The following is a 14079-nucleotide window of genomic DNA, read 5'->3' on the forward strand; positions in this document are numbered from 1 at the left end:
CACACCAGCACAGTCTTCAAAGAGCCCTAGGGAAGTTGTGTGGTGCAGAAAGACCAGGGCCTTTCTTGGAGAGAGAGGTATGGGGGAGGGGCATCTCCAATTGTCACATCCAGGCCACCTCTGAGCCTGAATCCTGGGACCAGAGAGGAGTTAGCAGTCCTAGTCACACTGCTAGAATTAAGTATCAGGAGCCTGAGCAGAGGTCCAAAGGCCAGTGGGGGAGACTGAGGCCTCCTTGAGGAGATTTGACTGGGTGCTGTGTTCACTTTCTGTTCTGTTACTCAGTCCTCACTGGGTGTTGGAAGTGAGGGTTTGCTCATCTCCCCCAAGGGTGAGCTGCTTCTGGGGATCTCAGGCAGTCAGTACAAATCAAGCTCTCTGTGTGTCTGCACTGGGCTGTGCACAGAGCCAAGTACTATGACATTGTATGTTCGTATGACACCAGGCTTGGCCACAGAGATCCCATCAGCCTGTGGATGGGTTCAGGATGGGCCCTCTCTGTACATCAGGCTTGCATCTGCCTGAAGGACCCTTGCCTGCCAGGTAGAGGGTCTCAGCCTATTCAGGCTTTACTATACTTGCCTGTTATATTTCTTACCAAGTATCAGAACTTTATTTCCTTGTTTGATTGTGGTTATGTTTTGTATTGCTTTCATTAATACAGGTTTGCTCTACATAATGAATACATTTGTGATGAATTGGTGCATTGCATGTATAGAATAGAAAATAGGCCCTACCTGGTGCATTACATTTTGGTCTATCAACTGTAGATTGCTTTCAAAGTGGTATCTATAAACAAACAGTCCCTGTCCCTAGACATTACAACCTCAGGCCTGAATCTGTCTAGAGTGGCTTTTACTTTATGGCAAGAACAGGGGGTATCAATATGAGAGCCTAGCATCATCTGGCCAGGGTGGGGTGGGGATGTACAGTCAGGGAGGGAGCCCAGAACAGCCCAGTGCAGGTCAGGAACTGTGGGCCATGTGTGAAGACTGATAAGATGGTTTGTACAGCTTTCATGGGCACAGACTTAGGCATGGGGCTGTGTGCAGCTCCTACACCTTGGGAAAGATTCTTGGGGATAGAGCAGGACAGATCTCACTGGGTTGGGCTTGTCCTGCTCCCTGCCTAGCTGACCGTGCTCAAAGGTGAGAAAGGAGTGGGGTCTCTGCACATCAGGGGAGTGTGGGAGGGAGGTCAGGGCAAAGCCTGTGGTCACCATGCAGGCTGCAAGGCCCTGGTGACCTCTCAGGGAGAAGCACCCTGCTGGCATTGTCCACACCCCTCACCAGAGCTAACAAATTGACCCCAGTCCTAAAGGTTGATACCTAGACATAGTGGTTGATTTAAGAGTTTGTTTTTTCCAAACTGACACTGGAAATCAGTGTGGAGATGCCTCAGAAAACTAGGATTGAAAGTCCCATTTGACCCAGCTATTCCCCTGCTGGGTATCTTCCCCAAAGATTTAAAAGAATCATACCACAGTGATATATGTGCACCATGTTCAGAGCAACACAATTTTTAAAGCTAAAACTTGGAAGCAGCTCAGTTGCCCAACAACTGGAGGCTTAAAAAGAAACTGTGGGGTTTTTTTCTTTATGAAATAGAGGTACTACTCAGCTTTAAAAAATCATAAATTAGAGGTATTTATAGCTAAATGGTTGCACATTGATTTGATACCCTTTTTGCTATTAAAATACATTTTATTAACAAGAATGGGCCACAGTATAAAAGACCTAATTTTTTGCATCACCTTTTTTTCAGGTGCAGAACTCTGTACAGATAAGCAGACTTGTTCCTGAGAAGAGGTCTGTGAACCATTAAAGCCAAACACAGGCCCACATCACATAAGGTGGTCACCATTTTACTTCCCTGTCCACCGTTAGGCTCTTAGGAAAGGATTCAGCCATGCTTATGTCACCTTCAGCTGTTCAAGAGTGCCAGAATTAGAAAGGACAGGACTGTGAAGCTTAAAGAAAAAGTTCCTCCCTGAACAACTCCAAGAAGCCAGGGAGCAGATCCTGGCTGGAGCTCTGGATTATTTTCCCCTCAGAGCCACCTGTTTTCTTGAGGCCAGATGGTACTATGAGGACCCTGCCCATCACCCTTCTTTAGCTGGGAGAAATGATGAATTTCAGGGAGAGGAAATGGTTCTCTATCCCCTTTAGAACTTCTGTAAGAATTTGAGGACAGGGGCCCTCAGTCATACCCTCAACATCTCATCATTGTCACAGATGATGTGGGTTGAATCTTCTTCAATCTGTATGAGCATTTCCACTTCCTGGAGCAGGACAATATGGCCCTTGGGTGTGTCTTCCACCTTGATATCACTGAAGCCGTGCTTCTCCAGGGTTTGCACAAACTGCTCTATGGGGATGGAGCCACTCAGCATTGGCCTCAGCACTTTGCAGTCTGGAAAATCATTGGTCACACTCTTTCTCTTTTTATCACTTGCAGGCTGCACAGGCCTAGGAGGGGGCTGAAGCACATGCTTGTTGTCTTTTGTGTGCATCATGGCTAAGATAGTTGCCAAGGAGATGCCAGGCTTGATCTCCAGGGGCACCAAGGAGTAAGTCAGCAAGCTCAGGCATGATTTCAATCTTCTCATACCAATGCTTGAAGGGCCGAGGCAGGACCTCGGCTTGCCAGTAGGACATGGGTAGGGGCTGGCAGTTGATCATGAGGTCCATCCTTTGTGACTGGGCTGGGGGCAGCTGGGTGTACTGCTCAGGACAGACCAAGTACAGGGGCTGCACTTCTTTAAGCAGCTTGAACACCTGGATGAAGTTGAGGTGTGTGTCGATGGGGCAGTATATTCATTTCATGGCCAAGGGCTAATAGGGAGCCAGTGCTTCCAGGTAGGAGAAGTCAGATTCTGTAAATATGACAGTGTTGAGACTAGATTTTCCTCCAGAGCTCCATGAAGTGGACCATGTCCCCAAACCAGAGCCAAGGGTGCCTGGTGGACATCACACACGGCTGCCAGAAGTTGTTGCTGAAGTCTCCATGGATGCTGGGGTAGTGCTTCAGATTGTTGGTCTGAATGAGCTCTGCATGAGGAAAAGGCTCTGGGAAATACACCTTGCTCTGTTTGTTGTGACAAAGTCATTTGGCAAAAATCCAGGAGAACTCCAGGGAGCTGTTAGCCACTGGGGAGATGAAGTAAAAGGGGATGCTGGAGAGGCTGGCCAAGTTGATGTACTGGTACAGGCACTCCAGGACATCATAGATCACTCCAGAAGGGTAGCAGGGAACCAGCATGTTGACCCCATTCTGGACTGTCAGTGCCAGGTTGCTGCAAAACTCTCCCACCATGCCATCAGGGTTTGCAGTGGGGATCTGGGTAAGCCCTGTCAGAGCAAGAACATTGCTGTTTTTGAGAGAAGCTTGGTCCATGGGAACTGTATGTCATTATTCTTCCACAAGGAGGCAGACAGAGTCTTTGGCACTCTCAATTAAATTCATCAGCTCTTCCATGAGAATCCTGCCAATCTGGACATCAGGCTCCATAGCATACACTGTGCCTGTGAATCCCATGTGCTCCATGATGTAGGACAGCACCACCGTGCAGTGATAGAGATGAGAATTACATCTACTGTGGACAGGTCAATTATCTTAGTCTCTGCTAAGCAGAATTTAGGCACAGAATCCACAAATATCTGACCTGAGCACTCCTTTAACTCCTTGTCTAAGAAAGCATTTCCATCCTCCAGGGACCAGCCAGGAAGATTACACACCCTGGACAGTTTCATATAGGACTTTTAGATGTTCAATGTCAGTCTCACCACTTCTTGAGCCCTGGAGGCATCTTCCCTGATTTGATACTCTTAAGTGAAATAAATAGGATACACATGTGTAAATACCACATAGTTTCTGAAGTGTGAGAAACTGAAAGTGTAAGTAAGCACTAAAAGATATAATAGATCATGTCAAATAGGATAGAAAGGGGTAAAAGGGAAGGGGAAGTGGAAGGGCTTGGGGAAAGGAAAGGGAATGGGATACATATGAGAAAATTAAAAATGGAAACAAAGTCTTTGTAAATAGGGAGGGATGGAGAGGTTGAAGGGAGGGCAGGGGAATAGGGAAAAAATAACCAAGAGAGATTATGCAAAGGTGCAAATTTCCAATGATGCATCTCATATTGTATACCTAACATGTACCCACAAAATCCATTTTTTAAAAACTGCTTAGTGAATCCTGTTGAGGTGGTGTAGACCTATAATTCCAGTACTCTGGGAGGCTGAGGCAAGAGGATTAGAAATTCAAGTCCATTTTGAGCAAATTAGCTACTTACTGAGATCCTATGACAAAATTTAAAAAATATTAAATGGGATGGTGATGTAGTTCAGTGAGAAGGTCCCAGATTCAAAGCTCAGTAATGTAAAACAAATTACTGATTTGTAAAGTGCCTTAGTCAAGAAGATTCTGCAGGGTCTAGGTGCAAGACTAGACTGATCCCGATTAGGAACTTCAGCCCTTGGTATTCAGTATGTTGTGAATGTTTTAAAATGTTATATTTTAAAAATAAAATTTAATGGTATATCTGGATGGTAATCTAGAGAAGATGTGTCCATTTCACATAGGAGTGGTTGGGCAGCACTGTGTTGCCCCTCTGTCCTCTAATATATGACAAATGTTAGCTATGGAATGCTCCCCTGACCCCTGGATTCCTGTAGAGCTGCATGTCCCAGAGGTCACTGGGAGCTGAGTACCCTTGGTTCTGAGTGTTCGTTCTACCACATGGAACAGGCAGATGTTAGAAATATGAGTCTGACCCTACCCATGCAACCATGACTGTGATGCAGTGCCACCACCTGCAGGAGTCCATCTTTTAAAAATGAGGTTTAGAGATACAAATTTTTCCTTTTGGCTGTTTCATGGGCATGAAAATCTGAAAAAAATGACTTGACCAGAGGTTGCTGAGACAACAGTGTCATTGAACCATGGAATATGCCAAGGGATAGAGCATGAAGAGGTCATGTCCCCATTGTGTACATGAGATGACAGGGAAGCTGTGGCCTGACACCTGTACCCAGCATGTGAAACACATAGCCTGATCACTGAGACACGGGGAAAAGGAAGGACTCTGAGGGAGGCCATGGTTCCTGGTAGGATGACTGATGATGTCCTTTTATTCTTCATTCAATGTTGCACCAATTAAAAACTGTCTTGTCTGACAAAAACAAGGGTATAATTTACTGAATAGGTGAATGAAAAATTCATAGGATCTATGTAGGATTTTCCTTACTATGTAAAGCAAGATTCATGAGTCTCTTCCAGGCCAAGGAGAAATCTGATTGCACTGAGCTAAAAACTGTAGAAAAATGTAAATTACAGGGACATAAGAAGAGTGGTGGCCAGGGACTAGCAGTGAGGGAGAGGGGAGGAACCACTCATGGGTGCAGCACTGAGGAAAATGCTCTGGACCTGGACAGAGGTGTCATATTCACTGCACTGAGAAGGCACTTCATGCCACCAAGCCGATCATATTAAGCAACAGTAAAATCTTAGCTTTTATTTAAAAATCACTCCATTATTAACATAAATCCAGAAAATAAGTGCAAAAGTAAAGAACAGAACATGAGCAACAGTAATGGAGGGGAGTGGCAGGTGTGGGGCAGGAGCTGGCCCTAAGGGGAGGTCAGGAGCTGACACCTGCTGAGGAGCCACCATTTGCCCCAGCTGTGCAGCTGGAGAAGAAGGGATTCCTGGTGCTTGGTATGTCTGTGGTGCCAGAGCTGGGGATGCAGCTGCAGGTGGAACTGGCATGTGCTCTGCTGATGGGTCTTCAGCTTGGGCTGGAGCTGACCCTACAGCTACAAGAGTAGAAAAGTTCACCAACAGTCCATGTTCCTTCCTGGGGCACAATGTTCCCACTGCCTGTCAGAGAGCTCTGTGTAGGAAGCCTCCAGCAGGAAGTCCCTTTCCACAGACTGTACATGCCCACTGGAACCAGTGTCTCACTGGTCCTGAGTCACCCCATTCCCATTTGACCTCTCTGTGTTCAAAGTCCCATCCCTGCCCCATGCCCACAGGACAATACCCTCCTGCTCCTTATCCTTAGGCTCTGCCTCAGTGGGCTCCTCTTTCTCCAGCTGGTCCAGGAGAAGTTTGGCAGTGTGATGCATGTGGGAGAGCAGCTCCAGCAAGGAGTCAAGGTCAGAGGGCGTGGAGCTGTGGAAGTTAGGTAGCAGGCAGAGAAGCTGAGCCTTTGCTCCTAAACTATTTTCCCAGGACACCTGAGCCCCCTGCCCAGTCTGTCCATTAGTAAACCCCACCTGCTCCCTACACCTGATGTAGCAGTCCTGCCCTGGAGCCCTGTGAGCCTGAGAGAAGGCTCCATGTGAGAGAGCCCTTGTTCAGTGGTGTTACACCCTTTGCCTTCTTCAGAGCAGACTGACCCCATGAGTCCATGCCTATTCCCACTGTCAGCTCCATGAGGACAGAGTCTTCTCTCTGCTGTGTGGTTGTACTCAAGGGCATAGGGCTGCTGCTCCATAACTACCTGAGAAGTGAGGGATAGTAGGTGTCTGTGCTGATCTTTCTCTCCTCAGGCTGTAGCTCATGTAGCCAAGGTTTCCTCAGTGTCTGTACCTCTCCTGGACTCCTCTTGCACTGCTGCTTATCCACAACTAGTGAAGCCAGTTGAGGAAAATACTTGCTGTGAGGTCCAAGGTGAATGTAAGGAGCCTAAATAGCATTAAAATCCAAGAAGGCAGTGCTGTGGTTATTGGATCATGGTCAGTGCCTGGAAAAGTGTCTGTGCCTAGTGTGTTTGCATGTATGTTCATGAGGTGATGTACTCATCTGCTGTTGCATGATGTCTGAGTGGGCCTGGGACCTATGTATGCCCAAGGATTGCTGCTGTGGGACCACTCTGAAGCCCATAGAGTGACTCTTCAATCTTTAAAATGACAAGAACAAATTTCCCCAAGTGCAGGACTCAGTGAGAGGGAAGCTCAGCTTCCCACTGGGGGTGGAAGATCATCTGTGTGAATCAGCATGGCTGCTGTAGATGGTCTTCCCTGGGCCCAAGGCCAGGGTCAACCCTTACCATAGAGGCTGCATTCTATCCCACAGCCATGATGTGGGCTTGATTTTCCCAGTACTCCATTGCTCAGAATTGCAAGTGAGGCTGAGAGGGACTTGCACCTTCTCAAAATTTCAAGCCATAGTGGCCAAGTCCACTGGGTTGGTGAGAGAAGAACTCACCTTCCCACCATCCCCTCCTGTGGGGAAGAAATGCAGGCCTTTCTGGGGTCCAGGAAGGAGGGCCCATTGATGAGCCAGCTATCCAGGAAGGCCCACCCCGGGGCCTCCCTCAGGGTGTCCTGCATTCCTGCCTGTGCTGTCCTCACTGTGCAGACCTCTGCCAGGCTCTGGGCCACCTGATTTCCAATCTGTGAGGGGACTGTGGGGGGACATGGAATTGGCGTCCCACCCATGACTCATCAGGAGGGATGGAGGATTAAGCCTTGATCAAACTCTGAACTGTCCATAGTGGCTTCTACCAGGAAGGCACAGGAGTATCGTGGAGAAAGTGAGCCACATATCAGAGTTAAATTTCAGAAGGGACACCTAGAAATACTAGCCTTTTAGCACAGCTTGTTAGCTGAGGAGAGGTTGTGTGTAACTCCATACATTACAAGCAACATCCCATGGGTCCTGAGACCCCTCCCAGGGTAGAGATGAGGAATCAGCCACATGGATGCCTGGGCCAGGAGTTACAGTGAGGTGAAATGGCTGAATGCAATCATGGCAGGATTGAAGTGACACCTTGTCCACATCCTTTTCTTGGGTCTCCTCCAGCATGTGGATGGTGACCTTGCCCCTGTTCAATATTAAGACTGAGCAGAGAGGATATGGACATTGGTGACATGGGACCCAGATACCTTTGGGAGCAGCACCCTTGCCCACTGTTACCAAGTCCTGCAGGGAGGAGGTGAAGGTGTTGTCTGTCTGCAAGGGGCCTCTCTGTCCCCCTGTGACCTTAGTACAGAGTCCCCTCTGCTCACACATACACACACCCTGGGGCTGAGCTGTCACCTGTTGTTATTTTGGCCCAGTGTGTGTCACAGGCACATGGCACACAAGCCCCAGTGACAGCTCCAGCCTGATGTCCTGATGTCCTATGTGCAGCTCTGGTGGGACAGTGTCCAGCAGCTGGCAGACAGCATGAGGCTCTGCCTTGTCACAGTTTGTAGTGTTTTTGCCCCAGGTAACCTTGTGCTCCCCAAAGGCAAAGAGCTCTGTCACAGGCTTCTACCCCAGGAGGACAGGAGATGGCCCCGGGGGCTGTGGATCATCACTGGGCAGTGGCCTCCTCCTGCCAGCCCTGTCATGGCTGAGATGTGACAGGACAATGGGCTCCCAGCCTCCCAGCACCTGCTCCTGCCCAGGAGGAGCTTCTCCCCTGACCCTGTCCTCCCACCCCCCACACAGAGGGTGAAGACCCAGGGTGGGAGAGGTGCAGGGGACTCACAGTGGTGGGCAGGCCTAAATGTTCTTGTTCTGGACTCAGTGTCTCAGAGTGCCTGGTGGCCAGGTTGAGGGAGACCTGCCCTGGGGTCCCTCTCATCTCAGGCCCCGAGGTCTCTGGGTGTGGTGAGACCTGCCCTGTGCTGCCCATGAGGACTGGGTGGTTCCTGGTGAGTGGCCTGTAGTGTCTGGCCTTAGTCATCCATCCTCTCATCCGTTCCCAAGTGCTTTCGCTGTGTGGGATCCTGAGGCTTCTTCCTCAAGCCCTGGACAGTAGCACAGCATGTTCACTGCTGACTCTCTTCAGCCAAGTGACTGTTAGGCAGCCTTGGTGAGACTGTGGTGCCTGCTGACTCCAGGGTTCCAAGTTCTGCTTGGACCTGTCACCGAGGAAGTGAGATCATGTCCTGGGGTCCATAAGCAGAGCCTTCTCCTCTTATAAGAAGATCCTATGGCCCCTTCCTTTATTTTTATTTTGGCAGAAAAATTTACTACGTTGTATTATGTATATATCATTCCAGAAATACTTTACCATCAAGGAGGCTTAGTAAAATTAATATTATTGGTGCATTTTAGATATACATACTGATCACAGTCATGATAGGGAATGTGGTTCTCTACGTGATGTATCACGATTTCCTTTTCCCCAGTCCTCTATTCTCTTGGTAACTCTTCTTCCCCTCATTATTTACAAAAGCTTTGCTTCCATTTTTTCTTGCTATACTTTTTCCATCATCCCTTTTTAATTTCTCCCTCCCACCTCCATTATTCCCTTTTCTATTTGTTCTTTTTTTATTCCCAATATCTGTTATGTAATTTAGACCTTTTTTACCCTTTTACAGTGAAACAATGCAATATTTGAAAATGTGTGTCAGTTTAATTTCAATAAATACTATGATCTCAAGGTGCATAAGGCCTCAAGCTTATCCTTTTCTGTTGCTGATAAATGCTCCATTTTTGTGGAAAAAAAAGAGAGAGAGATTCTGGATCTTTGTTAACCACTACACTTTTGATGGGTCTTTGTGCTGTTTCCAAGATTCAGCTGTTATATATTGTGTTGCTATATGGGTGTGCATATATTGGGTGGTATAATGCTTTTCATAATTTTAGGAAGTTATTGCCCATCCCTTTCATAGTAGAAGAAATTTGAATGCTCCTTAAAAACAGCAATGAAAAACTAAAAAAGCTGTTTGTAATGGTACAGGTTGAAAAACTTTAAGTTTTATTGCAACATATATGTAGAAGCTTCAGATGCAGCAGGCATGGTTGAGGGTGTGATTTTCCATCTGAAGGATTCATTCTCTCAATACACAGTGCTCAGGGTCATTACTTAAAGATCTGTTGAATTTTAGGAGGATTTTCTTTCCTGGGTTGCCTTCATTATTATTTCAATTCAAACACTGACTGTGGAGATGTTCCAAAAATATTTAGTCATTTTCTTTAAGAGCTAAAAACATTTGAAATATTATCTCCTGGATGGCCCGTAATGGAAGATTCATTGCAGGTTGTAACTTTCAGGTGCACATTTAAAGGTATTCACACTCAGATACTGAACTCAACCACAAAGTCCAGTGTTCAGCGCTGTGACCTAGTGCAAAGGGACAGCAGGTGGTGACTTCAAGGTGCAGTCTTTGTGAGGCCCTGGAGATCATTGCCCCAGTGGTGATGCAGAGCATATTCACAGTTCACTTGGGAATTTTTCCTCTATCCACAGTTATCCCCTCCTGTCCCCTCATCCTATGCTGTATGCTGACCACTTGATTTGTCCTTCCTAGAGGGTGTAGAGCTGTAACCATTCAGTATATATATATATATTTTCTGCAGGTCTTCTTCAGGCAGTAAACCATGGTGGGTTTCCCATGTGCTGCTTCTTGTCACTGGTGAAGCCCTCACAGCCCATTGTGTGAATGGGGTAGGAATCGCTCCTCATCCATCTGCAGATGGCCATTTGTTTTGTTTCCAATGTTGATTTAAAAGTGAAGCTGTTGTGACCTTTTTATAGGGTACATTTAGCTTTTTAATGCACAAATCTGGGGGTTTTCCACTTACTTTCAAGTAAAAAGAAATATCAAGTTAATAAAAATTACTGAAGTTAACTACTGAACTGATTTCAGGGGTTTTCTTACCCAATTTTTGTAAGAATTTTTATCAGAATAGCGTACTTTTTTATACTTACCACTCAGTCTCAAAAAATTTGTATGCAGCATAACCAAGAGTCTAATGTGGATATGTTTATACTATGAAATGTCAGGTAAAATTTTTTTTGTTTTTTTATTGGTACATTTTAGGTATACAATTCATTTACATTTATCATTGGGTGTTTGTACCTGTACATGATATACTATGAGAAAAGAAAAAAAATGGAAATGAAATCTATGTAAATAGGGAAGGGCAGAGGGGGTGAAGGGTGCACAGGTAATGGGGGCAAAAAATAAGAACCAAGACATATCATGCTGTGACCTTACACACCTGCTTGTATGGTGTCACTTATTAGGGGAGAAACTTAGATGTGAAATTGCTTGATCATACTGCTGATGGACGTTTAATGTTAGAATTGTTAAAGTGCATTTTGAATTACTTGTTGTAAGCCAAGCTTGAGGATGTTTTTGTTGTTATTTTGTTTCATTTTGTTTGTGTCTTGGTTTTTGGGGTGGATTGTGAGGGTACATCCTTGAATTATCAGTGTTTTTGATTTGATTTTGTATAATCAGCCTGAGAACATGCTGTTTATATTACATAAATTCATTATTTCTATAGTGGAGAAAAATTTAAAAAAACAATAAAAATCACATATAATTTCAGGAATTATATGTGCTTTTGCAGTTCCTCTTGCATGTGTGCATTAGTCAACACACCTTTCATAGTATTGATGATCATGTAGACATTGGCATACTGGTGGGTATTTGTGTTGCTTCTAATTTTTATTTTTAAGAATTTAAATGAGATGGCTAAAAATATGATACTGCATATATCCTCTCTGGATCTGGATATCTTATTTGGAAAAGATTTGGTCATTCTCTTTTTTTCCTATTTTTTTTGGTACTAGAATTTGAGTGAGGCACTTCTCCTTGAGTTCTATTCCCCCATCATTTTAAATTTTGTTTTTCTCTTCTTTTTTGTTTTGAGGGAGGCATGGTCTAACTAATTCACTAATTGGGCTTGGCAGGTCTTAAATCTGTGATTCTCCTTCTTCAGCCTCTGGAAGCTCTGGGATTCCCTGCCCCTGGGTTTTCTCTAGTCCCAGGGCCTGAGGTTTCTGGGTCTGGTGAGAGGGGCATCCGAACTGAGAGATGAAAAATATGTGGGTATACCAATTCTTCAAAACAAGGACAAATGTTAGCCATTGTAAGCATATACCAATTTTATAATGATTCTTCACAAGTTTATAAATTCATGATATGTAAAATTTTGTGTTCCTCAAATATTGTATATATCTCAAAAATGATTCACAGTATAAGATAGTGCCTTCAGCTGTCTTACACAGAACATATATTTAGAAATTATTCTAATACAAGAGGACACTAAAGAGTCTAATAATTATGATCACATCTTTTATGTTTATTATTTTAAAACTTTCAGGCAATCCTGGTCATTGTTGTATAGTTTTTAAATAATTTTTTAAAACCTTGTATTACAACACAGGATGGAATAATGAAATGACAAAGAATAATCTTTTCTTTCAACATAGAAATTTGAATTAATTTTATCTATGTATGAAAGAGAAATGTTGAATAAAGTAATCAATAATCACTTTCCATTTTACTTTTTATTTCGTGCATGTCAAGTATCAATCAGGAATGGTATTCTCACTGAGTTATAAAGTTCTTGCCTTACAACATGTAGGAGGTCCTAGGTTTGCTCTTTGTCACTGCATGTGCATGCACACATGAACACACACACACACACACACACGTGCACACAAAAATAAAACTGTATAATTATTTTAAAACTTTTCTAGGTTAAAAAATAGTCATTTCATACTCTGTTGGTAGAATTGTAAATTACTATACACTGATTGAGCACAATTTAGAAACACCAAAGGTATATTTTTTAAATTCCTATACTTTAACAAAATAATTCAAAATTGAATACAAAATTTAAAAATTTATTCAAAGTAAAACATTAGTAACATGGGAAATGAGTTACATAAAGGATGTGCATTGTAGCACTAATTGTAATGCAAATGTATATTTTTAAACCTCACAATTCTATTTGCTAAATAGTAAAATTTCTATATGGTGGGCTTGTATAGTCATTAAATCAGAATCATGATTTGGAAAATGCACATTTAATTATTATAAGTATTCACAATGAACATGGTGTCATTTTATTTCCAAAGAAGTATTCTCCCCTGAAAGCCCTCAGAAGTTAGTCAAGAATAATAAAAATTCCCCTATCTGCAGTATAAAGTAAGTAGTCCAAACATTTCTTTAAACCTAGGATATTATACTTTGCATTGGAGAGTTCTTGTACCTGTTCTGCTTTTTCATATTCTGTGATTTTGTTCTTTTGTTTCTGATAGCTCTTTTTATAGTCTACTACTTTTATTTTCAATTTTTCTTCTACATATTTTCCAGTTCTATTAATTTATTACATGAATAAAATACACCCCAGATTTTCAGCAGCTTAACAGTATCTGTATCAGGGAGAAAGAAGACAGAAATAAAATATAGGACCACCTTTTACATATAAAGAAATTTCCATTTGCACATTCAGTCATTCATAGACTGAACAATGTATACGGAGTGCCCACAATGTGAAACACACTATACTAATCCCTGCAGATAAAATACATGAGCTCCCTGCTGTTGTTTACCTTCAAGTCTAATGGAAAAGACAAAACAAAGATCATTATAAATTCACATAGATGCTGTAAGGAAAGATCTGTGATCACATACAGGAATGTGATGTACAGTCAGCTCTGGAAGATTTCCCAGGGGAAGAGATGGCAGCACTGAGAAATGCAAAGGAACAGGGAGAAGTTAGGCAGAGTGTGAAGAAGAGCATGCTCATTATTCTCCAGAAGGTATTGAGGCTCTGTGGCAGTCTACTAGCCAAGGGGAGTCATGAGTACAGGCTTATCTTCCTGTCTGAAACAACCTCAACTGACACAATACATTAAACAACAATTTCCAAGACAACAGCCCTCACTTAATGAAGACAATGATAGCTGACCAGCAGGAAACAGATTAGGTAAGCCTTCCTAATGTCCCAGGCTCCCTGCTGCCCTTAGAGACTTCCCAGACCATGCCACAGGAGCAGGAACTTAAGTTGAGTCCCCCAGACCTTGAGCTGAGGTGCTGAAGCTAAGTCTGGTAAAACAAAGGCAGATGGAGTTTGCAGGACAGAATGCTAGAGGGCAGTAAGGAGAAAGCACCATGGATATCTGCAGAGAGCCCTCCTTGAATATTGAGCAGAGTGAGGAACAACACAAATGTGCCAGGAAACTACACGAGAATGAAGGAAAAACTACCTGAAAGTATCAGAGGAAACAGTGCCTGGTGCTCACACAGTTCCAGGAAGAGTGTTCACACCCATAAGTCAGGCTGAAATAGGCACAGTGCACAGGACTATGGGTAGAGTGATCAGAAAGGCCATGTC

At 43.9% G+C, this 14079-nt stretch overlaps 1 pseudogene; it reads right to left on the reverse strand.

Annotated features, from left to right (window-relative positions):
* Window positions 1-2164: 2164 nt before the first annotated feature.
* On the reverse strand, window positions 2165-3396 carry LOC101724308 (integrator complex subunit 9 pseudogene; annotated as a pseudogene).
* Window positions 3397-14079: the final 10683 nt, after the last annotated feature.

Source organism: Heterocephalus glaber, unplaced genomic scaffold (genome assembly GCF_053883595.1).
Source record: "Heterocephalus glaber isolate CG9 unplaced genomic scaffold, H.glaber_assembly_v1.0 deba00000896, whole genome shotgun sequence".
NCBI classification, from domain to species: Eukaryota; Metazoa; Chordata; class Mammalia; order Rodentia; family Bathyergidae; genus Heterocephalus; species Heterocephalus glaber.